Source organism: Peromyscus californicus, unplaced genomic scaffold, assembly GCF_007827085.1.
Source record: "Peromyscus californicus insignis strain IS unplaced genomic scaffold, ASM782708v3 Scaffold_21__1_contigs__length_65335640, whole genome shotgun sequence".
NCBI classification, from domain to species: domain Eukaryota; kingdom Metazoa; phylum Chordata; class Mammalia; order Rodentia; family Cricetidae; genus Peromyscus; species Peromyscus californicus.
The window spans coordinates 11,336,743-11,362,624 of NW_026294514.1; the positions used below are offsets into that span (position 1 = coordinate 11,336,743).

The window sequence follows — 25,882 nt, forward strand, 5'->3', positions numbered from 1 at the left end:
CACCAGAGCTGGATCTGTATTTCCCTTGCCAGTTGTCTCACTGATTTTTTAAAAAATGATGCTTGTATCTCCCTAAGCATCACTGAATGATTAATTCATCGCTTACTGGTTTCTAATGTGATTTAATAGTGAAAACAAAATTCTAAAATCTATGAAGAAAATCATACTGTTTTTTAACCACATGAATATTGTGATGGGGTTTTCTGGGGGTCCTTTGGGACTTTCTACCCAATTTACTATGTTTTAATGCTGGTTTCCTTAAAGCCCATTATTCCCCTAAATGGGAGCTATAGAAGCTATTTCTTGTTCTCTTCTATCCTGTCTAGCATGGCCCTACAAAACTTGCATCATATTACCTCACTACATGAGGTTCGACCTCTCCCTTACAACTGTTGGGCTACCACAGGCCAATGTCATTCTTTGACACAGGAAAATAGCCCCAGTCCTCAAAGGGCCATGCACTTTGGCTAGCATTTTTGAAAGATGTTCCTCTGACACATGGGACTGGCCAGGTGGAAAGTGAAGAACTACAAAGCCAGATTCAACCTTGTGAACATTGTCTCCATCAGAGCACTCCCCAGTTCTCTACCTTCAGCCCTGGTAGTGCAGAGGAGCTCAACTAGATATTTCCAGGAGTCTCATAATTCTTATCTGTGAAGTTGCCTCAGACCACAGCCAGTGGAGTTCTAGGACAGCCATTTAGTGAGCAAATAACAACTACTAGACTGTTAGATACTTTGTTGAAATGATCCTCCAAGAATGGACCAACAGAATGCTGGCATGCCGACTTGGGGGTGCCTCTCCCAGGTGGACATGGGATGGTTAGGTGTCTGAACTCCAAATGGTCCACTTCCCATTCTTGAACTTAAACTGCATATGTAGGTATCGTATCTGTTGACTTCTATCCATCTGTGTTCTGGCCACGGTGCCATCCTGGCTTAGACTACTGAAGGGGAAAGAAAATGGTTCAGGATTCCTTACCCTGTACAGCCCTTTTAATATGAGCAGCCATTTAAAAAAAATTACTTCCCCATCTCCACAGACTCCATGGCACCTACCGGGAGGACTTCCGTCAGTGACTGCTTCTATAGCTTTGGGGCACCATAGCCCCAATGAGCTCTTCTAAATAATACATTCTCCTGTGTCCAATCAACATGATGGCAGTCTTGATGAAAGATCTACTCAAAGGCACAGGACTGCTTTTCCATGGTCCCTTTGTTCTCTGCCATTCTGGTGATGGTATACAAGGATGCAGAGACCCTACCCTAGAAACACACCTACTGCAGTGTGAAGAGAAACAGCGTCCTGCATCTGTGCAGCAAGACTGCAAAAGGAAAACATTATATGACTGAAACATTTGGAAGTATTTTTTGCTTTTTTTTTTTTCTCACAGTAGGAAAGACTTGTGGGGTTTGGTCATTATAGATCAAGCCTGGTGCCAGCATTTGGCAGTGCCACCGGGGTATTCACAGGACACAGGTTGTATCTTGAGCATTGCTGTCACTGACACTCAGTTATTGGTAATCGGGAACTGCAGAGGCCAAAAGATATATATTGTTTTAATATAAAAGGTTGTAAGGAGTCATGGCGTTGGGAGTCATGACAGAATCTCAACCTTTTATTTGTAGAGATAGATTTTAAAAATTAGCATTGACCTGCACATTTGACCATAAAGAACCTGAGGAGAAGGCTCCTTACTTGGTCATGAAAACACAGGGTAGACACTGCCAAGAGCCTTGTGTGCAGGATGGGACTGTGGGGGGATATAAGTGGCTCTTCTCTACACACTGTTCAAAAGCCTTGTCACTAAGGTGCTCTGCATGAGCCCAGCTGTATTAGAGTATATTTTTTAGAATCAAAGTGTGTATACAAGGGTTACACACACACACACACACACACACACACACACACACACACACACACACACACACACAAAATGTACCTGGGCCCTACATAGACCTAGGTTACTCCGTGATGCTGGGGCATTTTTTTTATTAGTTTTAACTCTCTCCAAATTTGCTTAATAAGGTGATTACTTCAACTCTGCCCAAAGTTGCTGAAAAATCTTCTAGTGTGGCAGTTTCTCAGTTCACATTTTTCCCCCTGTCTTCAGACCTACATCTGCTCCTGCTGTCTTCATCAATTTTGTCTTAGTTTGATGTTATGTCTCATTATATACACTTGGTTTGGACTTTGGAAATCTAAAAAATTATTCGACAGTTCATTTAACAAAAGTATTTACTCAGTTCTTGCTGTGTGCTGGGGAAGGTGATTGGCACAGAGCTCACAAAGATAAGTAGGGTGTACTCCGCATCATCGGGGAGCAGTTTAGTGGGGAGACATAGCAGCGAGCAGATAGATTCGATATTAAGTAGGCGCCATCAATAGACATGCGCAGAGCATAGGCTGAGCGTGGAGAGGACACTGGTGAGTTCTCCACCAAGTAGTTCTAGTAGTTAAACAAATGTGTTTAAAATAATCTCGGAGGGATGAGGGGAGAGTTCACCACGCTCAGGGATGGCGTGGGGCAAAGGGAAAAGGCCATCAGGTCAAGAGCCGTGGGAAGCAGATGGAATGGACACTGAGTATATCAACTGTAAGTTGGTTCTGAGCCACTGAGATGTAGGGAGGAGCTCAAAACAGGATGATCCTAAAGGTGGGAAGGATCCACCCTGCAGGGTGTGGTGGGGAGTCTGAGTTTTAGACCACAGGCGGAGGGAGCCAGTGGCGGCATTAGGGTGCGGGGCACTTGGTCATACTTTTACTTAGAGATGTAAACTTGGAAGTGGTATAGGTTATGATGTGTGGAGAGATTTAGGCAGGGGAAGTCAGGAGGATGTCATGGCCTGCAGTTCACGGGCCTGAGAGACTGAGGTTGCAGTATCAGAGAGGGAAAGGCCAGGCTGAGGGAAGGTGGCGGAGAAGCCACGTGGGCACAGTCCAGTCCTGCTCATGATCACGGTCAGTGCTAAGATGGCTTGTCTGTTAGAAAGGTTTTTTGTTTGTTTGTTTTTCCTGAAAGAAAACCCAGCAAGCAGTTGGGGGTTTTCCTCCCCTCTAAGTACTCCTAAAATAGAAGGCTGCTGAGAGATGCACACTGTCAGGGCTGGTATTCCTCCTCTGGACATCACGTAAACATTCAAGACCGGAAGAAGCAGGTGAGCCAGCACAAGTAGGATCCATGCCCCATCCCCATTTCTCTCCATCCCAACTATCCACTGTCTTCTACCCTTGACCACCCGAAGCAGAGGGGTCAGAAAGCATTGTCTCTGTCAGTAGAGCTCGCCAGGCAGAGGTCAAAGCATCGCCAGGTGGAGGTCAAAGCATCGCCAGGTGGAGGTCAAGGCATCGCCAGGTGGAGGTCAAAGCATCGCCAGGTGGAGGTCAAGGCATCGCCAGGTGGAGGTCAAGGCATCGCCAGGTGGAGGTCAAGGCAGACCCAGGTGGAGGTCAAGGCATCGCCAGGTGGAGGTCAAGGCAGACCCAGCACTGAGGACTCAGGCCCAAGTCAGTCTTACTCTGGCTGTGCTCTGTTGCTTCTGCCTGGGCGTGTGCTGTTGTCTCAGGTACCTAGGCTTTGCTCGAATCAACAGTGAAATAATTTCCCACAGCAAACAACAGTTGAAGGCCTTTTTGCAGGTGATTATAAAATCTAGCCTGGCCGTACCTTCCCCTAGAAACTGAAAAATCAAAAATAATAGACATGCATGGGATGGATCTCAGTCTCAGTTTAGCAGAAGCTGCAAGTGAGAGGCTGCCAACCTCCTCTGGGGACCTCCATTAAGGAGGCCAAGTGACCGGATAATAATAGCCAGTCGTTATTAAGCAGTTTTCACTTGTCATATGTCAGGGACACACTACATGAACCACACTCCTCCTTGGCTGATCTAAGATGATGGATATCATTACCCTGCTTCAAATAAGAGAAATCAAGGCTGAGATGTGTTGCTTGCTACGGCCGGTCCGTCTGGCAAGTGACAAGCCAGGAGCTGAGCTGAAGCAGGTCAACCTTGTATCTACCAATAGCCAACCGCTTTGATTTGCTGGGTAAAGTCTTGACCCAGAAGAACCAAAGCTGTAAAGCCCATCTTGAGTTAAAGCTTTAATGTTAGGGAATCATGCCGGGAACCTTCCTGCCAATCACCCTCACTTCCTGCACTCACAGCTCAAACGGTTGTGCATAGGAAGTTCCCTACCTAGTGTAAGGACGAAGCGATTGTCTTTACCTGAATCGTGTGGCTGACAACCCCAAACACATCCCGACCTCTGCTCATTCCCCATGCACTAAGTCCTGTCGTGTCAGAGGCAGGCAAGCTTGAACTGTCTCAACACCACTGGCAACCACCAGAGAATCGTTCTGCATGCTCTTCTTTGTAAGTCAGAGCTAGCATTAATGCCCACTCCGTCTACACCACTACAACACTTTTATATGCTTAAAACTGGTGGAAACATTGTAAATAATAAAAACCAGAAGCCTGGAGTAATAGATGCTCTTCTTCAAAGTACACTTTTAAAAGGAGGAAAGAATTATTCTTACTTTCCTTTCATGGTTTCTGGATACCTGTGTGGAGTGCTTAGCAGGGTCAAGGAGAGGGAAGACTGAATGTCTTGGGGGATAAGAGGTCTATGCCTGGGAGGAGGCATTAAGGACAAACAAGGAAGTTTGTCCTTGTTATCTGCTACCTCTCTGGGTTTTGCCTGGGCCAGTGGAGTTTTGTCAGGGACTCAGGCATCATCTGGATCAACCACTGAATAGCTGTCCTTAAAGAAAAGACATTTACTTCTCGCTAAACTGATTTTATTCTGGCTCTTCTAGAGGTGGGCCTATGATTTCGGTGGCCTCATAAATTTTACCCCAGCCCGTGGCTTCCACAACTCTGCTTCCTCCGTCAGCACATGAAAAGCAACTGTAGCCAGGCGCTGCGCCTTCTTTCTACTTTTCTTCTCCACCGGCGTCCTCCTCGGCTTTAGTGTGTACCGGTTGCCATGGAAACAGCGATGTCCTTGCTGTGGACAGAACTTAATCACAGCCAAAAGGGTGAAATAAAGTACATTTTTATCTTGGATTGAAATTTGTATCATGATTCATGAAATGGAAGCGGGGAAGGAGACTTCGAAAAGCCGGAGGACCAGGAGGATGGAGGAGGGGAAGGGAAAAGCGGCAATGGAGGGAGGAGGCAGACACTGAAAATGGTACCCAGTGTGTAGGCCCTCTTGGTGCAGGGCTGGGAGTTCCCTTATTGCAAGGTAGCCTGGTCCTTTTCCGACCTCAGACATTCTGTAAAGCCAAGGAAACAGCAGACCCTCCAGGCTGCTGGCAGCACGGGCTTTGAGAGACGCTTGCCCCAGGCTCTGTCCCTACCCCACGTCTAAAATTCTGCAATTAGAGATGAATCCTCCTAGTTTTCCATCATTGCAAAGGCCTGGCCAAACACGCTGAAGCTTAAGCCACAGCCTCCCACTATTTTTAGAGGATGGTGTGCCGAGATCCCTTTCAACGGTTGGCAGTTAGCTGAGGGCTAGGCGCTCCGGCATTCAGCAAATGTGTAATTAAGTCACAGGTTTCCAAGACCTTCCCACTTCTTCAGGTGCCCTGTTGTGCTGACCTGTCAGTGGGCCCTCTGAGCGGCTGCTCTGCTCATCCACCTGGGAGCTCACCCAGGTTCATAGGGTTTGAAGCTTGGATGGTGTTTTTGGTTCCTCTTTTTAAAAAGACATACAAACTTAAAAAGTTGTGTAGAAGGTTCTGAGAGGCGCTCAGGAAAATAAGGACCTCATTAGCTTCCTGGTAATTTGCCTCTGCTTCGACTATGCAAGTTAATATTTGAAACAACATTATGAGGCACACAATTCTTTCCATTTACAACTAAGAAAATTGAAGTTCTGTAAGAATAGTCAAATTTTATTTTAAAATAAATAAATAAAAATGTGTTCAGCCCATGGGCGTAAGTGTGATTCCTTGGGATTGATTACCAGGGGTACGCTGGGGTGAGGTGTTGCCACAGTGCCTTTTCCTTTTGTTTTGTTTTGTTTTTCAGCTGTTGTAATGTGGAGAATCAATCCCACCTTTCCAAAATGTGACTTTCACTTCCCCTCCAAATCCAAGCCAGCTGACAGAATTGGATTTCAGCGGTGGCTGGCGTGCTGGAGATGGTATCTCCTATCCCTCTTGCAAATAATTGATTGGCTTCCTGCAAAGCGCTGCGTGCTCTCACCACAGAACAGGGGTGGAAAGGAAGCCTGTCGATTGGATGGCTGGTTAATAGCCACAGTCGTCGTACATCCACTGATTTCGGAATGGAAGCTGCGGCCAGCCTGCAAAGCAGCCGGATGGCTACTTTCTGGAGTCTTCCTGCTGGCATGGATACTCCCAGGAAAACAAGAGAACCAGACTTCCTATTTTCTTCCCCTTACTAGGGAAATGGGTCTCCAAATTTTATTTGCCGTTAGTCCCTTAGAATAGATGCATGCATACGGAGCCTCACCTGCTGAACATCTACAAGCATGCTTTGGTGACTGATGTCCTCAGAATGGCGGAAACTCATACAAGACAGAACATCAGAATTCCCCAGAAAAGCAAATGGGGTGCATTCGTGAACAGGCGTGTCTTTCAGAAGACCGACTACTACCAGGGAGGCCCTGAGCCTCCACACAAATCTCTCCTCTCGGCTTTTGTGCACCACGTACTCTTGTGGGTCGAATGCTAATGGTACGGTTATGAAACCAAGCATTGGATTAAGTGTGCTGAGACCCATGTTCTAATTTAATGTTTTCTATTTGTCCTTATAACATCACTGTGAAGACAGAGCAATAGTAGGCAACTCCTTTTTTTTCTAATGGATGAGGAAGTAGAAGCTCCAATGGACTGATGAGACATCCGCCATGTGTTCATCCTCTTTTTAGTAACTTACATCACCTCTGACTTGCCTCCACATTGTAAGATGTTTCACTTCTGTCTTTTGATGACTCGGTGATTTTGTCTAGGAATGGGATAAAGGAGAAGAGGTTTGTGGGTTTCTTGTTTGTTTATCTGTTCTATCTTCCGGTACACATCAGAGTAAAGTAAGCACCAACAGAAGACTGAAGAATTCAGCAAATGTTCTAGTCCACTTCTTTGTTGTTGTTAACTACCATGACCAAAAGCAGCTTAAGGAAGAATTTATTTTGGATGATCTTTCCAGAAGGTTGGATGTCTGTACTGGTGGTCACAGCAGCAGAAACAGTAGCAGGAAGCTGAGAGAGCAAGCAGGAAGAAGGGCAAGGGCTATAACCCCTCAAAGCCCACCCCTGTGAATGTACCTTCCTCCATAAGGCGGCATCTCCTAAAGGTTCCGTGACCTCCCCAAACAGTGCCACCAACTGGGGACCAGTTTCCAGATCCATGGGCCTACAGAGAAAATTTCTCATTTAAATCATGATATCAACTCAACGGCTCAGGAATGAAATTTTAAAGATAGTTTGGATGGGCAGAGGATGTCCCTCAGTTGGTAGAGCACTTGGCTAGAATGCAGGAAGCTCTGGGTTTGATTCTCAGCATCATGTAAGCCAGGCATGGTAGAGCACGACTGTAATCCTTGTGCCTGGGAAACAAAAGCAAAAGTTTAAGGTCCATCCTCAGCTACACAGTGAGATCTAGGTCAGCCTAGACTATAGGAGACCTTGTCTCCAGGAGAAATACTGTTACCAAGGTTTGGTTGAAACATAGGCTGTACAGAGCAGAGATCTGGTTGGACATTTTGGATTCGTGTTAAGTGCCATATAGAAAATTTCTGAATTAATCTGTAGACGACAGAGAAAATGATCAAAATGGAGCCAAGCTTTAAAAAGAATACGCCACACGCGGAGGCTAGACTAATGCTGTAGTTCTTGTTGGGAAAAGATCTGGGGAAGAGACTAGAAAAATAAATCCAGTCACCTACCAGGGGATGTTCATCGGGATGATCCGGGAATCTGAGCCTGCCATCATAAGAGGCTGAATCAATCTGCCACCATTGCAGCCCAGCACCCTGTGGCTGACCCCTTGACTGACTGGGCAGCCTTGATTTGCATGACCCTGGTTTTCACAGCCCCTGAGTGCAGGCAGAGACGGCGCAACTGAAACATCACACACACAGCAGTTTACACTAACCCTCCTGGAACTACCCTGGCCACTCTGGACTATCCTTCTTCATGTGGCATAAATTACATGCCAGGAAACTGCACACAAAGACATTCACCCGTAATGTAAAAGTGCTTCTCCTAAATGGTTACCTGCCTCCCCGGGCCGTTGTCTTACCTGTAGGTGGTATTCTAGTTATTGACCATCATGCTGTGTTCTGGGAGTCCATTCAATAAGTTGCATTTCCTGTTCTTGTCAAAGGGGTGAATTCGTTCACCACCTGCCAATCCTCGTTATTGTAGTGACTGGTTATCCAGTCCATTGATTTCCACATGTGGTATCAGAAGGACGTGGTGAGTATGGTAGGGTGGAGCAGAGGGTCAGGGAATACTAAACATTGTGCTTTTTCCCTATCGGACAACTCATCTGACATTAAGCCATGGTCCCTACAGGTAGCTATGAAGTGTCTCCAGGAACATTTCTCATAGAAATGCTGACATCCAGAGAGCCAGAACCAGGCTGCCCTGCCCAGAGTGACCTGTCTGTGGCACTTACTAGTCCTGGGTTCCCCACATTCCCAAGCTAGGAACTCCAAGGGGTGAGGAAGAGATGGGAGAGCAAAGAGCTGAAGAGAAGTGACTGCTGGGGGCACAGAGAGGCAGCTTACTGGTCTGGTGAGGACGCTGGCTTTCAGAGCACATGGATATCTCTGCTCTGGAAGCAGGATCACTTTATAGGTTTTATATTTCTAATGTTACTTCCTTTCCTCTTCCTTCTAAGTTTTCCAAGGTCATGCTTTTCAGTAGGAAGCTCCCTTTGAAAAATCACCTGCCTGTCTCAGCTATGTGGACCAGAAATGCAAAGGGAATCCATAACCCCTCGCCCAGATCTCAGTGTTAGAAGAGGAGAAGCATCACCAAGGCTGAGGCAGAGCCCAGTGGGGATCTGGGGAGAGAGAGGCTTGGACAGCTGTTCTTTCTGGTCCCCCGGGTGTCGGTTTGTTTGGTTAGTAGAGGAGTCCCCTTCCAAACACACCACAGACTTAGTGATTCATTCGCCTGAGAACAGAGACTGAGGTGACCCCAATGATAAGCAGAGCTCCAGCTCCAGGGGTTCCATAGTTCCTCAGTCCCTCTTCACTGAGCTGCTGATGAGATCAGTCTAAAAGGCATCATTACCTCAGATGAAGCCCTGGTTTGCCATCCCGTCTCATGCCCATTGCATTCTGGGCTTGTCCCTATGCTTTATTTCCTGGCAAGACTGACCGGTTTGGTTTTTATCCTTCCTTTTGACCTCCATCACAGGCAAGCACTGACGCACATACGCGACACACACACACACACACACACACACACACACACACACACACACACACACACATAGTCACACTCTTACATTCACACTCACATACTTACACACTTTCACACACACATACATACTCACACTCTCACATTCACACTCATGCACTTTCACACACACATACACATTCACACTCACTCACACACTTTCACACACATATACACACTCACATTCTCACATCCACACTCACATACTCACACACTTACACACACACACACACACACACACACACACACACACACACACACACACAGGTATTTCTTTCTTGCAGTGCTGGGCATTGCACCTAGGGCCTTTTGCATGCTGGGTGAACCTTGCGTGACTGAGCTGTGCCCAGTCCCTTGAAAGGCATTTCTTAGGGCACTCTGCCTTGCTTAGAATAGCAAAGCATCCCCAAATTCCCCTGACTTTAGTCAACTGGTTGCAGTGTTTAGCTTCTGGGATCCAATTAGACCTGTAACAGCACAACTGTTGCCCCGCCTCCACCTCAAGTCAGGACATTTGCTTCTGTTCTCTAAGCCAGACCTTGGACCAGGGTTTCCTGAATGTAAAACTTCACCTGCGTTGTTATCTGTGCCCAACAGTCACTCACAGGACAGAATGAGTCTCTGAATGAGTGCATCATGGAAACTGGGTACCCATGTGGTGTGTGGGGTGGGGTCCCAAAACAGCTTCACCACACAGCTGCCATGAGAGGCTTAGAGGCCCAGACACAACTTCTGGCAGGCAACACCTGGACCCAGGAAAAGCCATAAGCTGACCCCACCCAGTGGGGCCTGCATCTAAGAAGAAAAACCTGGCATTCCAAACATTCCCTATACCCCTAGACAAATGTCAGCCAATCAGGGTCCTGAACCCTGGAAATCCCCTCACCCCAACCTCTGCTATGATTAAAAACTCTACCCTGCCTGGACTCTGGGCTCTCTGCTCTCACTGCTGTGTGGGACAGAGAGCCCAAGCTCTGAGCTTGAAAATAAAGGCTCTTTGCTTTTACATATGGGATTTGGTCTCCGTGGTGGTCTTTTGGGGGTCTCAGAGATCTGGGCATAACAGTGGCCCCAATATGACCACAGAATTATGATAATCGTACAAAAGGAGAAACATCTTTATAAGGGGGACGTTATGCTCAAATAAAGATGAAACCAATTGATAGTTTCAGTGTGGACTTCATTCGGAGTCACCAGGTTGGAAGCTTTCAGCTCATTGATATTTTGTGTTTATTTACACATGATGAAATCTGGTTTCCTGTTCTGAGAGAAAATGTTTTCCACGGAGCTTTATTAAAATGTTCAAATAGTCTCACAGACATCAAATCGCTCTCACAACACAACTCCTCAATGTAAACAGATCAGAAATGGGAGGATTAAATTCCCCATCAAACATATGTGGGTTTGAAAAGAGAGGGCAGCCATGCTTGAAGAGAAAAGCTCTGAGCTGTGTGGAACCTGTTTCCATGGGTGCTCAGGACCCCACTCAACCAAAGAAGTGGTGAGTTGGGAAAGCCCTTGAAGACAAATACTTTCTTCTTTACAAAAAGAAACAAAAGAGTTAAAAAAAAAACAAACAAAAATCAGAGTGAATGCCAACAGCACACCAGACACACTAGAGGCCCGTTCTTCTCTGTTGTGGTGATTGCATTGTGTTTTCTTTTTAGACAGTCTCATGTAGCCCAGGCTAACAGCAAATTCTTTCTATAGTCAAGAATGATCTTGAACTCCAGACCCCCTTTATCCTGCAGGGCTGGAGTTACAGATGTGCTCCACCACACCCAGTGTAGTTCATACTGGGGATGCAACTCTATGCACGGTAGGCAAGACCTCCAACCAAGCTACGCCCGGGCCCTAAACAACCATTGTTATCTTTCAAACAAATGGCCCTCCATGGCTGTACTCTCCTTACCAATACATAATTCCTATGGGCATGGAAAAGGATAAGTGGATTTTATTGTTAGGGTTTTATTTTTAAATGCACGGTGGCTTCCACGTCAGAAATCACTCACAGCAGGGAGAGAACTGCTATCACGTTCCTCCCGGTACAAAGGCAGGCACAGGCGGAAGTGACCGGCTGGCCCCATTGTGATGCTGCTGTGGCTGTTTTCCCTAACGGGAGCAATTGTGAAGCAAACAATTGAGAAATTACTGATGACTTTCCTTGCGGCCCTCCCCTTCGGAGGGTCTAGACCGCGCCTGCTCCTGTGTACAATAGATCCGCTCACAAAGAAAATTTTGAAAGCACAGCACATATGCTCGTCTGTACCTTCTGAAGGCCACATGGGATTTTTCTGACTCCTGAGCTTACTTTCAGAAGCTAAAGCTGTCATTAAGTCAAGGGAAGAGACTGCTCTCAAGCATGAATCATCCTTCACAGGCTTCACTAAAGGGAAATAAACTTCTTTGCTAGTTAGTGAAAGGCAGTGGGGGAGGAGGGTGGGGAAAGGATTTCGGACTTTCCCTCCTGCGCGGGAGATAAGGGGGGAATGGCTCTGCGCCTGCTGTTTGAAAGAGGCACAAGACAACAAACTTGCTCTAAAGATACAAAAGACGAAAGCTGAGGTGTCTGTGGCTTTAGCCCAGAGATTCAAAATGAATCAGCAGAAGTGAAAACAGAATTAAGTTTTTTAAATTCCAGGGCTCTGGCCCCTGGGTTTTTGCAATGCTGTCAAATTCGGGGCCAGGTGTAAGCAGTTTCCTACTTATGCGTAACACATTCCAGAAAAGATGTTACCAAAATTGAAAGCTTGGGCTCCAGGCAGGTTCCCTCCCCGAGAGAGCTGAAACACAACACAATAGAAATCTCTGATTGCAACCCCCACCCCTGACTGACGCACACCACAAGTTTGACCGTATATTAGAAACAGTGTGTACTAAATTTTGAAGTAGTTGTGACTCATCAGTAATAACATAAAAGCTATGTGGGCCACTTCACACCTATAGTCCCAACACACTTCTTCAAGCTAAGGTAGGAGGATCTCTGTGACTCTGGGGACAGCAGAAGCTATGTAATGAGTTCCAGTTCAGTCTGGGTTACAGAGTTGAGGCCGTCTCAAAAAAATCAAAACAAAACCCTAAATAGAAACCCACATAAAAATATCTGCAATGATCGATATTTGACTTAAATGCTTATATCTGAAATTTAGTAGGAGCTGGTAGGCAAAAGGGCGCTGGTGGTGGCACTGGTTGCCAGCAGAAAAGTCACGAGCCACAGCCACAGCCACGACTTCCAGAGTTACAGAGAGCTTTATTAGAAGGAAGGAGGGGATAGGAGGGAGGAGAGCCAGGCTTGGAGAGAGAGAAAGATGGCAGGAGCAGAGCACAGCAGGAAACAGAGAGAGAGATCAGAGAGAAAGGGTGGGGTCCACGTCTGGCTTTTTTTAAGGCGCAGATTGAGTGACCATGCCACGCGTACATAGTCGCCAGTGCCCGCTAATGATGTAAGATGCAAGACCCTGAGGAGTGAGGGCAGGATCCTACAGGAGCCCCCTAAAACCTCTTTTCTGGTATATTTCTTGTTTGTTTGGTATGGTTTGGTTTACGACACTGGGAATTGGTGTACACCACAAGCCTTGAGCATGAGGGACACTCACTGCACTTCTGAGCAGTATCTCCAGTCCAACAAACTGTCCTGCCACACCAAGAGCCATTCTCCAGAATCTCATTCTCAGGTTTTTGGTAGATTCAGCTGCTCAAGAAGGTCATATGATGAACTAGCCTGCATCCATCGTGGCTTGAAAACCATCTTATAATAAAGACAAACTAGGTTCACTCCTATTTATGATTAAACCTGTTTCTCAAGGATTGGGCTATGCCCCACCTGTAAGCGTAACTACAAGTGATTCTGCACTGCCTGTTCCAGAAAACAGCAACCATGTCTTGGTTTCCAAAGGTTATTATTATTATGTCTGTTGTTATGACCACCTTGCAACCGTGCCTCTGTTTCACAGGAGATTGTTATGACCAACTTGTTCTGACCTATAAAAACTCTTATCTCACCCATGTCCAATGTTGATCTCTCAGACCCTGCTTTTAGGGAGAGATGGCCAGTGTACATGAATTTAAAAAAGCTTGCTTTAATTAATTTGGCCATGATGATTTGGATCGATGGTCTTTCTCCTCAAATATCTAGAGTTCTCGCATAGTCCTAAGTACTTTGCAAATACTTTACAAAGATTAATTCTGTTCCAAGCCCTATAACAACACAATGAGTTAGACACTACATTTATCCCCATTAACAAATGATAAGACCGTGACACAGCAAAGGTAAATAAGTTGCCTAAACTTGTAGTTAGTAAATCATGATAAAGCTCAAATACAAAACATCCAGGAGTCTGGGCCTCTGGTCTGTGTTTCTGACTACAGTGCTATGCTGTCTCATCTAGCTGCTCATCTCATTAGCTGTCATCTGTCTATCCATCCTGAAACAAAACAGGCTATAATAGACACCAGGACAAAGTCATCTTCCTACAGTATGCATCCCTTTGCAACTTGCTTTTCTCTCAATACTATTTTATGAGATTTGTCCACATTGCTGCAATTAGTTCTGGATCATTCATTTTCATTGCTGGCTATTACATCATGGCGTGAGAATGCAGGATTATCTATTTTAATACCAAGGAACATTTATGGGTTTCCAGAATATTTTCCTGTCCCATGCATCGCTGTAATGATCATTCTTGTATGTAATTTCTGTGCCCATGTACACTTTTCACCTCAGGGTATGGGCTAAGTGTAGAATTGCTGAATCAAATAGTTTTCTTATCTACAAGCATATCACACGTTATTTTCCCAAAGTGTGCTAATTCACACTCCTACAGCAGACAAGTATCCATTTGCCCACGTTACCTTCCTAACTGGTGTGTTGGGTAATCTGTTTTTTTCAACCAAGTGCAGGTCTGTGAAGGTATTTGCAGGAACAGTTAACTAAGGTGGGTAGCCCCTCACCCATACTGAGTGACATTCCCCACAGCAGCCCAGACAGAAAGAAGAAAGGGGACAGGGGATGCCACTTGCTTCCCTGCCTTCACTTCTTGTGTGTGGGTTTGCCTATACTGTTGCTGTAGTCATCTTAACTGACATTGGAACCCAGGGTTTTTGGCCTTCTGTGGTGATATTTCATTTGTGCTGAAATGTGGTGATATTTTATTAGTGCGTTAATAAATAAAGCTTGCCTGGAGATCAGGGGGAAAAGGCCAGTCATTTTAAGTAAACAAAGAAGTCAGGCAGCACACGCCCTTAATCCCTCAGCAGGCAGGCTCTCTGTGTGTTCAAGGCCACACTAGGGAACAGAGCCAAGCGTGGTGACACAGGCCTTTAATCCCAGTACCAACCATAGAGACCTGGAGGTCTGTACAGACGACAGACAGTGACAGAGCTGTGTAGATAGAGGAAGTGAGGTAGCTGGGCTAAGAGCCAATGAGAGAGCAGAAAAGCAAGGCATATAAGCCTGGGGAGACAGGAAGTCATTCTCCTTGGAAGCTGTGGAGTTGGCGAGGTGAGGCTAGCTGGTGGTTTTCCGTATTTCCCTGATCTCCCTAAGGCTTTAACCCGTGTTTTTTATTTAATAAGACCATTTAGAAATTCATCTACAGCCTTCCAAGTGGACTAGAGAACAGCAGCTCTCTAGGAATCTTCCAGACCTTCAGCACCAGATGACTAGTGCTGAGGTGTCCGGCTTTGTGGACTGAGATGCTGACTTCTCATCCCTCCAAATGAGATGGCCACTCTACCTGTCCCTACTAATTAAGTCAATCTAGTAAGTCTTTTTTATGCTATGCATTCACTCTATTGGTTCTGTTCTGGGGCGTTCTGATACACTGTGCATTATTAGACTTTTAAAAAATGCTTGCTGACTCACTTTAACCTATAACTTCTTGATTACTAGTTAAGTAAGAAAACCTTTCAAGTCAGCCCTTCTGGGCACTGCCTGTGCATAGGTTTTACAACCTCCACCCTCTCATCACCAGACAGAGTCTTTCTGTGTACCTCATGCTGTCTTCAAACCCCAAATCCCTCTGCCTCAATTCCCAGTGGTAGGGTTGTGGGTCTATGCTACCACAGAGAGTCTCTACTTCTTTCCCCTGGTTTGTTTTTTCTCATTAATCTGCAGGCATATATGTTTGTTTGTTTGTTTGTTTGCTTGTTTGAGACAAGGTCTCAGTACTCAACCTTGGCTGGCCTAGAACTTGCTGTGTAGAGCAAGAGATGCAAGAATTCTACTTGCATTCATATTTTGGTGTGGTCACTCTGCAACATTACCCATCTAGCAGATGTGTAGCAGTACCCCTCACTGTGGTTTCCATTTGAATTTCCCCAATGGTTTACAATATCAAGCATTTTTCATTTGCTTCTTGGCCACTGTCTATCCTGTGAAACAGCTGTTTGGACAGTTTGCTTGGTTTTAGAAGTTAGATAACTTGTATTGTCATGTTGTTGGAGTTTTAGTGACCTAGACACCAAAACCTTTGTAAGGCAAGTGTATTAGAAATATTAATTATCTTGTGCACAGTTTACCATTTCTCTTTCAAATGTTAACTTTTGAGATGTAGAGTTTCTGTTACGGTGTTTTCCTATTTGTTTTAATTATGATGACTCTGAGAGTTTTGTCTAAAAGCCTGTGCCCACTTCAGACATGTATGCTACAGTTGCCTGTGTTTTCTTTAGTGGTCTTAGCTTTTGTGTTTAGGTTGTTTGATCCAGCTCAGATGAACTGTTTAAACGTTTATTTGTTTATTATTAGTGTGTGTGTGTGTGTGTGTGTGTGTGTGTGTGTGTGTGTGTGTGTGTGTGTGATAAGTGTTGGGAGTGGTATATGGGTGCTACTGGTACTCTTGTTGAGGACAGAGGATAATTTGATGGAGTTGGTTCTCTTTCCACCTTGGTTCTGGGGATTTAATTTGGGTTGGTAGGTGTGTGTGGCAAACATTCTTTCTGGTGAGCCATCTCACTGACTTTTCACATTAATTTTTATGTTGTGTGAGAATATATTTTCATGCATGTTGCAAAATTACCTCTTTTCCTGAGGCATTAAAGTGCCTTGATTAAAACCAAGTTAGGTAAGCGTGGCTTTGCCTCTATTCTTGTTAGGGTCTGAAGATCACTCCACAAAGACCACCACTCATGTATGCACTTATTTCTCAAGACAAAATTCCTGCATGCAGGGATCAGCCATTTAGGTAAAATGCCAATGACCACGAGAAGAGTGTGCAAGTTCCTTTTAAGCACAGCTAGGAGAATTCCAGGGTGGGGGATTGGACCTTTGGGCTGATTGGTGGGTTTGAACCTAGTGGCAGTGGGTCAACAGGGGGTTGATTGGGAGCCAGGGACGCTCCAGCTTCAGGGTAGGGTGGCTATCTTTTGTCACCATAAGGTGGTAGGGCATGGTTATCCCTGGGAGGGGCACCTCAGCCCAGGAAACCGAAACTGAGGCCTGGTTTTTCAGCAAGGCTATTTGGGCCCTGCCATGAGGTCAGTCCTGCTATAAGAGGGGATGATCGCTTCACTCTCTATTTGGTCCAATTACTCCACTTATCTATCTTTTAAAGAATACCACACTGCATTGATGAATGGGACTTACATTAAGTTTTAAAATATCATAGTTTAAGTCTTCCACCATTGTTCTTATTGTCCGGGGTTGTTTGGGACTATTCTAGGTCTTTTGTATATCCATGAGTTTGTTTGCAATTTCTGAAAATCCTGCTGGGAGTTAACTGTATTATATTAACTCTACAGATCATCTTAGATGAAATGGATTAAACCTACAGATCAATTTGGTTAAAAAAACAGATACTATAATGATACTGAGTTTTTTGATGCATGAACACAAATATATTTGTCCATCTATTCAGGATTTTTACTTAGCTCAGTGTTGGTTTTTAGTTTTCATTATAAAGGTCTTACACATATTTCATAAAGTTCCTATGTGTTTTGCATTTCTGATGATATTGCAAATAGTGTTTTAAATTTTTTATTTCCAATTACAATTGTTTTCTGGGAGGCAATCATATATCTTGAATGTAGTGACAGGCTACTCCCTGATCTCTTCTTTTCATATTTGTATTCTTGTGTAATCTCTTTCTCTTTTGTCTAAGCTAGACCTACTTGGTAATGTTCTCCTAACAGACAAAATCTAACAGAGAGATGAGACACACTTCCGGGCTAGGGTCCACAAGCTGACTTCAGTCTTGCTGAGCCTATTGCTTTTTCTTGCTCGCTTCTTGTAACAGAAGCCACCTGCCTTGAAGGAGGCAGGAAGGGCTAACAGGAGGCTGAAAACACACCCAGGGAAGAACCAGAGTCTCATCCTAACGACCCGTGAAGAACGGATGTTACCAGCCAGTGTGCAAGTGGTGCCGGAAGAGGATCCTTTGACCAAGTCTTCAGAGGAGTCTGCAGCCTCAGCTGGCTGGCACATGTCATGATTTCCGAAATAGCCTGAGTCAGAGTGCTCGACAACTGTGCCTAGAATTTTTCTTTTCTTCCCTCCTCCTCTTGTCTCCATTTCCTCCCTCCCTCCTTTTTTTCCTCCTTCCCCCTTTCCTTCCTTCCTTCCTTCTTTCCTTCCTTCCTTCCTTCCTTCCTTCCTTCCTTCCTTCCTTCCTTCCTTCCTTTCTCTCTGAGGTGCTAGGGATCAAACTAGAACCTTGCATATACTAACTCTGTATTACATGCCCAAATGCCCCTCACTTTGAGATAGATTCTCTCTATGTCATGCAGACTGCCTTAAATTCATAGTCCTTCTGCTTCAGCCTCCCGATATTGAAAGCACAGGCATGTACCACCATACCAGACTGTCCTACAGCAGCCAATACATAACGAATGCTTGCAATTTTACATTGCTAAATTTTTAAGTCAATGCTATACATGAATAACTAACAAACACGCTATTGCCTTTCTAAATGCACTTATTGGCCATGATAACTATTCTGGACTCTAGAATTTCCTATCAACACAGTTATGTTCTGTACAAATAAAGCCTGGTTTCGCTGTTCACTTTCCTGTGTTCTGTTTGTTTGATCTCCTTCTCAAGAGAAATGTATTCAGTCTTTCATTAGTAAGAACAGTGTTAGCTGGAATTCTTCACAAAAGTCTTCTGTTTACAGAATGATAAAATTCTTCTCTGATCTTGGTTTTCTGAGGGATTTTTTTTTTTAAATCAGAATGGAAGTTGAAGAGTTTTCAAATGTATTTTCTGCATTATAAACAAACCCAAATTATATTAATGTATGACAATTGACTGTAAAATGTTAAGCCAACCATTGATTATTGGCATAAACTCTTGTTCGTGAAGTATTGTGCTTTTCTCGTATTGCAGAACCAAATTTCAAATATTTTCATAGGGATATCTACATTAATGTCCATAAGGGACAATGAAAAGGTGTCTTTTGAAATTGCAGCGTGAACCCTGTCATTTACCCCTGCCTCTGGACAAAGCTGTGACCGCAGCTGGTTATCGCTCACAAGTTCTGCCTTTACTGTTATTTAGTTAGAAGTTTTCTGATTTTCTTCCGCATCTTCTTCCCGCTTATCTCGTTTCTTCTTTCTCTTTGTTCACTTGCAAAGCCTTTTTGTTTTGATTTCTGAGCTTTGCTTTAGAGTTCTCTGCTGGTCTTTAAGGGCTCTGATCTTTTCAGCAATGCCTAACCTGCTAATTCTAGCCAATCAATATTTTGTTTGGGATAATGTACTGTTCGGTTCCATAATTCTTTTTTTAAATTTTTTATTGCATTTTATTGATTCATTTATTTGTGTGTGTGTGTGTGTGTGTGTGTGTGTGTGTGTGTGTGTGTGCATGTGCACGAGGTGGATGCATGCCATGTGGCATGTATGTGGAAGTCAGAAGACACCTTGCAAGAGCTGCTTTGATACTTCCTGTTGGTCCCTAGGATAGAGCTCAGGTTGGAAGACTTGGTGACAGGTACCCTTCCCCACTGAACCATCAACCAACTCACTTCTATATTTCTACAGGTTCCTTTTATCTACTGTGACTCACCCATTTCTTTAATTTGTTTATATTATTTTCCCTTAAATCTTTAAACATATTACAAAGCCCTATCTTCTAGTTCCATCATCCCTGTGGCTTCTGGGTCTGCTTCTCTTAACTGATTTCCTTTCGGTTCAGTGTCTTATTGTCTTTCTTTCTCCCAAGTTTACAAACTCTACTAGGGATGCCATTCATGTGGTTGGCTGAGGATCCTTTCACTCTACCAAATGGAACCCGCAAACAGAAAAGAAATAGCCCACTTTGTGTTGGCAATCCTGAGCTCTTGTGCCACAGACATATGGTCCAGACTCGTAAACAGGGAGGCTTTTGCCTCTAAGCTTTGGAATCTAGAGGCTCTGGGTCTTAAAAGCCAAAAGCTGGTGTTTTCAGCCCCCAGAACTGGAATTTATTGGTCCAAAATTTCAAAGCCACTCTGGGCTTTGAGTGCCATTACCCAGCACCCAGCCATCAGTGTTACATCTCTCTTTGTTCAGGACTCAGGATCCTTTGAGCTTTCTGTAACCCCGAGCTTGCAGCTCTTACCCTTGGCTCTTCCTAGCCTCTTGCCTCTGTACCCTCAGATCCCTACTGTTTCTGCTCCTGACTATCTTGCTGCTGCTTTGTGTGGGGAGCAAAAGTCCCAGCAGCTGCTCTCCTGTTCTCTGTGCAACTGAGACAGCCCAGTATACTCATGATGAAGACCACACACAACCAGTTGGAAGAAGCCTTTCTTACATCCTAATGCTGGAATATGGTGCACAGAAGAGAAGTCTCAAGGGCTGACCCAACAAAATGGAGAGGTAACCTGTTTACAGAGCTAGAAAAAGTAGTTGACATACTAGTGCATGGGTTGAATTCCACCAGTCACAGTGTGTGTGCACAGCTCCTAGCTCTGCCAATCACAAACCTTGCACACAAAGCAGTCTTGGGCTTTGTATAAGCAAACATCAATCCCAGGCTTTCTCCTTAGCCACTGAGGAGGTGCTCATCCTTACTCCATCCTGAGTGAGACTAGTAGGGTAAGCAGTATCACAGAGAGTTTGCTGTGGCTTGTGGTGTCCAGAGAGGAGACTTTTAAAGCCAATGGAAGTTACTTGGGGTAGTCATGACTGAAGCAAGGCCTTCATGCTTTGTTTTATTGTTGTTGTTACTGGTTTTGCTTTTTTTGGTTTTTCGGGGTTTTTTTTGTTTGTTTGTTTGTTTTGTTATTTGCTTTTTGGTTTGTTGTTGGTGTTTTGTTTTGTTTTGTTGGTGTTTTGTTTTTGAGATGGGCTCTCACTATGTAACTCACTATGGAACTCATGATGTTGACCAGGCTGGCCTCAAACCCATAAAGATCTGTCTGCCTTGGCTGGGATAAAAGGCACGTGCCATCACAGCTCTTAGCAGCTGCTGTGGTCGCAGTGGCCCTTGGAGCTGGAGTGGAATTCCTTCAAAGTAACAACACAGAGCTAAAAAGAAGGTACTGCTGGGCTGACAGGCCCAAGGGAAGAATCTGACAGCTGTCAATCAACTGTGAAGTGACTCCTTCCTAAGAATTTACCTTACAGAAATGAAGTAATAATAGATACTTACAGCCAAAGGTCATTTACAATACAAACCTTTCACCACAGTGACTATCTTTTTTATTTTATGTGTAAGGGTGCTTTGCCTGCATGCATGATCTGTACACCTGGTGCCCACAGAGGCCAGAAAAGGACATCGGATTCCCTGGAACTGGAATAACAGAGGGTTGTGAGCCACCATGTGGATGCTGGAAATGACTACTCTAGATGAGCAGCCAATGCTATTAACCACTGAGCTATCACTCCATTCCTATATAGCATTCTTAATAGTATGTAATGATTTTTAATCCTTAGCCAAATCTGTCTCATACTGGACATTCAAAATATTGCATTGTTGAATGTAGAGTATCAGGGTTTTTTTTGGTATTCATCTACCTGTCATTTTGAAGGATTTTCTACAAGTTCTGTTAGGATAGATGATGCAGCTAGGCTCATCATGTAGCTACATCATGGTGTAGCTGAGCCCACCTCTAGGGTCTCTACCAAAAGCTCAGCGTCCGATGAAGTCCCACCATTCCGGTTGCTGATATCCTTCCACCATGAGCTCCCCCAACGTTTCAGCTCCCCCAGCAGCACCTCGCTCTCTCCTCCCTGGTGGTTCCATATTTGTGTCCAGGCTGGTGGAATCCAACCATGTGTATTCATATCTTAGCATTGGGTCAAAGACCAGTGAGTCCCCAGTGTCAATATCCATGTCCCCTTCCCTGTAGCTTCTCTTCTAACACTCCGCTCTTCAAATTCCACCTGAGGAGCCATAACCACATCTGTCTCCACTCCACAGGACTGCTGTCCCCCCTGCTCTGTCTGGAAGGTGCCCACAGGCTGGTGACCGTACAGCTCCCTTTCACGGCCTTCTTTCAGGATGCCATAGTGAGGTAAGCCGGATAGAGACGGCCCAGATTCTTTTAACAACTTCCTTGGGAAAATCATGTCCGCCCCTTCCCACTAGGGCAGCACTCAGCGTCTCCCCTCTTGTCCTCCTGTGGGTATTTTAGGGTCAGGAACCTCCTGGTGGGAAGAGAGGGAGGCAAGGCCGACTTCAACTAGTGCGGGAGCAAAGGTGGTGAGGGCAAATGGGTCCTTGATGTGACCCGTTAGGAGAAAAATCTCATGTAGCGTCTCATGAGCATGCATGACAGGGCGTACATATGCTCACAATTACGGGATGTACAGCCTGCACATGCACAGATCTGTACAGACCGTCCAAAATTATGTAACAGGCCATCTGTCAATTAAAGTAAAGATCCACCTTATTCTCACTCCTGGGGATGGCTCCTCCCACTCCCTAAACTCAGACTACGCCCCCATCTCTCATCCTCCCACCTCCCCTAAAGAACTTGGGTCTAGTGAGTCACATGATTGCTGGCTGCTGCTTTTCTAGAGTGTACACTCCGCTTGCACTCTCATTTTTAACAAGTCTACATTTTCACTATGTGTCTTGTTCAAGTCGTTTTTCTCCACAAAGCACCTGGACATTGCCTCAGGGACACTCCAAGACCCTTCCAGTAATAATAGCCATACCTTAGTTTTGCCTAACAGTTGAGAATAATCATTAATGTATTTTGTCTAGCTTTATAGTTATTTGTACTGTAAAAGCTAATTACTTCATTATGGCCCAAGAGATTTTTGTTTGTTTGTTTTAACTATAAAATGTATTTTAAATGTTATCGAATGCACTTTTTTTTTTTACCTATTAAGATTACCCTGTGCCTTTTCTTCAATTTGTAATTGTGGTGAATTACTTTAATACCTTTCCTAATGATAAAATGTCTTCATATGCCTTCGAAAGCCCGACTTGATAATGAGGTTTTGGTGGGTTTTTTGTTTGTTTCTTTTGTAATTTTAATTGAAGTACTGCTAATTCACTTATTGAACTCTTTCACAGCACCACGTTCTAAAATGGAAGTCAATTTTGGAGGCTAAGAAACACCACCAAGAACTTCTCTCCAGAACACCACAGGGATGGTCATTCTGCCAAATGAATGTCCAAACTGAAGGTCCTACTAAAAACAAAAGAAAACCACCCCCCCAAAACAAACCAACAAAAAATTCACATTCTAAGGATGAGTGCATTTGACAGCTTTGTGACCCTGTCTAATCATCCTTCAGCTGGCTTTCACCAAATGAGCACCCAAGCTGATTAAAATATGCATTTCCCTATGACTTTTTTTAAAATTAAAAATAATAATTAAAAGAAAAGAACTTGAGGCAGTCCAGCAATGGCCTGTCTTGTCTCCACGGCGTATATGGCAGATGGAGCCAGGAAGGTGACCTGAAGCAGACACCATGAGGGGATGCTCATCTTCAAGGCTTGGCTTTCTTCCAAAACTCAGGAAATACCCACAAGCGCAAGTATGAAGGAGCATGGACAGTCTCCTTTGAGAGTTCCACAGGATAACACAGCTGCCCCCGCTGTTCTTCATCGAGCAACAGGGTCTCCCTCGAGCGGACACGGCTCCCCTGTGTGGAATATTCCTCATCCTGTTGCAGCACTTTCATTAAAAAGAATCAGTCTGTGAAACTCCCAGGTGGAATCTTCTGGAGATGCGGAGGATGGGACAGCTATCACATCATTAATCACATGATCAATCCCTGTCTTCTCGGGCACATCTCTTCAACACCGGAATAGTCTTCTGTGAGAACCTAATTGACGTCTCCTTCAAGTTTGCCTAAGACATCACTGAATGTTCTTCCTATATATTTCTTACACCCATCAGTCACCACCTGATTAATCTCTCCACAGTGGCCATCCTGGGTTTCACTTGGACGGTTTCATATAATATGCACCCATCGCCACATCCCAGAACCAGGACATCTTCGACAGTGCAGTTTTCTATATCACTGCCCATGATGGCTTGGCTATGCTCTGAGTCACTCTCTGCAGACTTAACATCCTCTCTAAGAATGAGAATCATGTTTGAGTGGCAATAAAGGCCCATTCAAAGAAAACTCCTGTTGACCTCTAGAGAGGGGGATGCTAGGGCACGGGCTCTGTGGAGGGGGTGTGGAGGCCCATAAATGTTTCCTAGTAAGAGCTGAGCTTGTTTTACCCAGCAGAGCTGCATTAGAGGATGCCTTGACCATGTGCATGGTTACTAGGTGTTTGGAAGGGTCTGCACTTGACTGTGCTTAGGGGGAGGTCTTTTGCCCCACCCCTTGGCATTCCTATAAACAGCTCTTTAGAAGAGATAGGAAGGGATGGTGGATAAGGATCCAGGCCCTCCCAAGGCTGTCTTGTGTTTCTGTTTCTCTTCCCTCTATCCTTCTATGGAAATCTCTTATCCCTCTCTCCTTAAGAGTACCCAGGTGTAAAATGTGGGAGCTGGTCTCCCAGCAGGCCTCCCACAACGGGGAAATGGAAAAATGGGGGAGGATACCTACCCAGCAAGGGAGGAGGAAAGCAACCTAGAGATGGAGAAGATGTATAGTATAAATGATACTAAGGATGCTTGAAAAAGTCACAGGAAATCATAATATTTTGTTTACTTAAAATTATGTGTGTGTGTATGTGTGTGTGTGTGCATGTACAGAAATAGTTTAAATGAAGTCCCGCCACATGAGGCAACAATGCTCCCCACCAAAGTGATAGACTATTTAACAAAAAACCCAGCACATGTATGAGACCCCTCCTTTTACGTTACTGATTGGGGGTGCCCAAGAGACTCACAAACCAAGGGAGGCTATTGCCATTGCTCTCGGTTGCATCTTGGAAGTTGAAGGTAAGGCCCCACTACTGAAGACGCCATATACTTCGGATGGAGGACTTGGGAGAATTGCGAGGGATCTGACCTTGGAAGCCTCTTTCCTGAGGACTAGCTCTCATAGTCTCCAAAGGTATTATACAAGCGGCCAGGAGAGAAAAGCAGCAGTCCTACCCAGTCGAAGGTCTACACACCACAACACTGACTAGCATAGCAAGATCTCCCAAAAGGTACAATAGCAGCACTTACACCCTGGAGGTGACCACAGGTTACCATTTAATCGGACTAAAGCCCACTCAGCATGAGGGAACTCATGCCTGACAGTGTAAACCTAGGCCACCACCCACTAAAACTAGACTACTACTCGCTGTAAAACCAGCCCATTACTAGTGAGACCATGAACCCTAGAAGAGAACCTCCCGAACCAGAATAACTTCTAAATGCATTCTAGATACATGTCCTGCTCCTGGAAAACAGGCCAAGGGACTTGAAGATTGGCTTCCTCCAAGAATGTAGTCCAACAGGTTGTGTCTCGCGGCTGCTGCCACAGAGAAGCGAAGCCCTGCAACTGGCCTGGGGGAGTCAGGCTGCATCAGGGCAGGCGTGCCTACATCAGGGTGGAGTGGGTGGAAGGCAGAGGGCAACCTCTGGGAGTGGGTGCGTGCTCGACAGCTTCATTCTGTAAATACTTCTAGAATTGTCCTGTCAAAGCTTTCCTTCAGGATGTTTGCACTTATTTTCAAGAATGAGATCAGTTGGGTTTTTTTTTGTTGTTGTTGTTGTTTATTTTGTTTTGCTTTGACCTTGTCTTTGATTCTGCTGTGAAGGTTATGTTAATCTTTTAAAGATGGAAAGTGTTTTTATTAACACTGAGAATTTCATACGATCCATTTTGAATGTATTCGCCCCTCCACTCTGCCCTCACCTCCCTCTCGCCCCCCCACCCTTCCCCACAGAACTTTAAGAATACTTCGTGTGTTGTTTTGTTTTTCTTCTTCTCCCATGGAGTCCAGTTCGTACTGTTCAGCTAGTCTCGGGACTGGAACCTGTCTTGATGTGAGGTCTAACAGCTCCTCAGCTGGCGGTGAGATAACGTGTCCCCGGACTCATCTATGTTGGGATTTTGTTTGGTGAGAGCTTTCACAGGTCTGTGTGTGCCTGTCACGACTGCTGTGGATTCACAC

The 25,882-nt window shown here is 44.9% G+C and overlaps 1 pseudogene; it reads right to left on the reverse strand.

The window, feature by feature from the left end:
- Window positions 1–23,301: 23,301 nt before the first annotated feature.
- Window positions 23,302–23,912, reverse strand: LOC128118007 (spermine synthase-like; annotated as a pseudogene).
- Window positions 23,913–25,882: the final 1,970 nt, after the last annotated feature.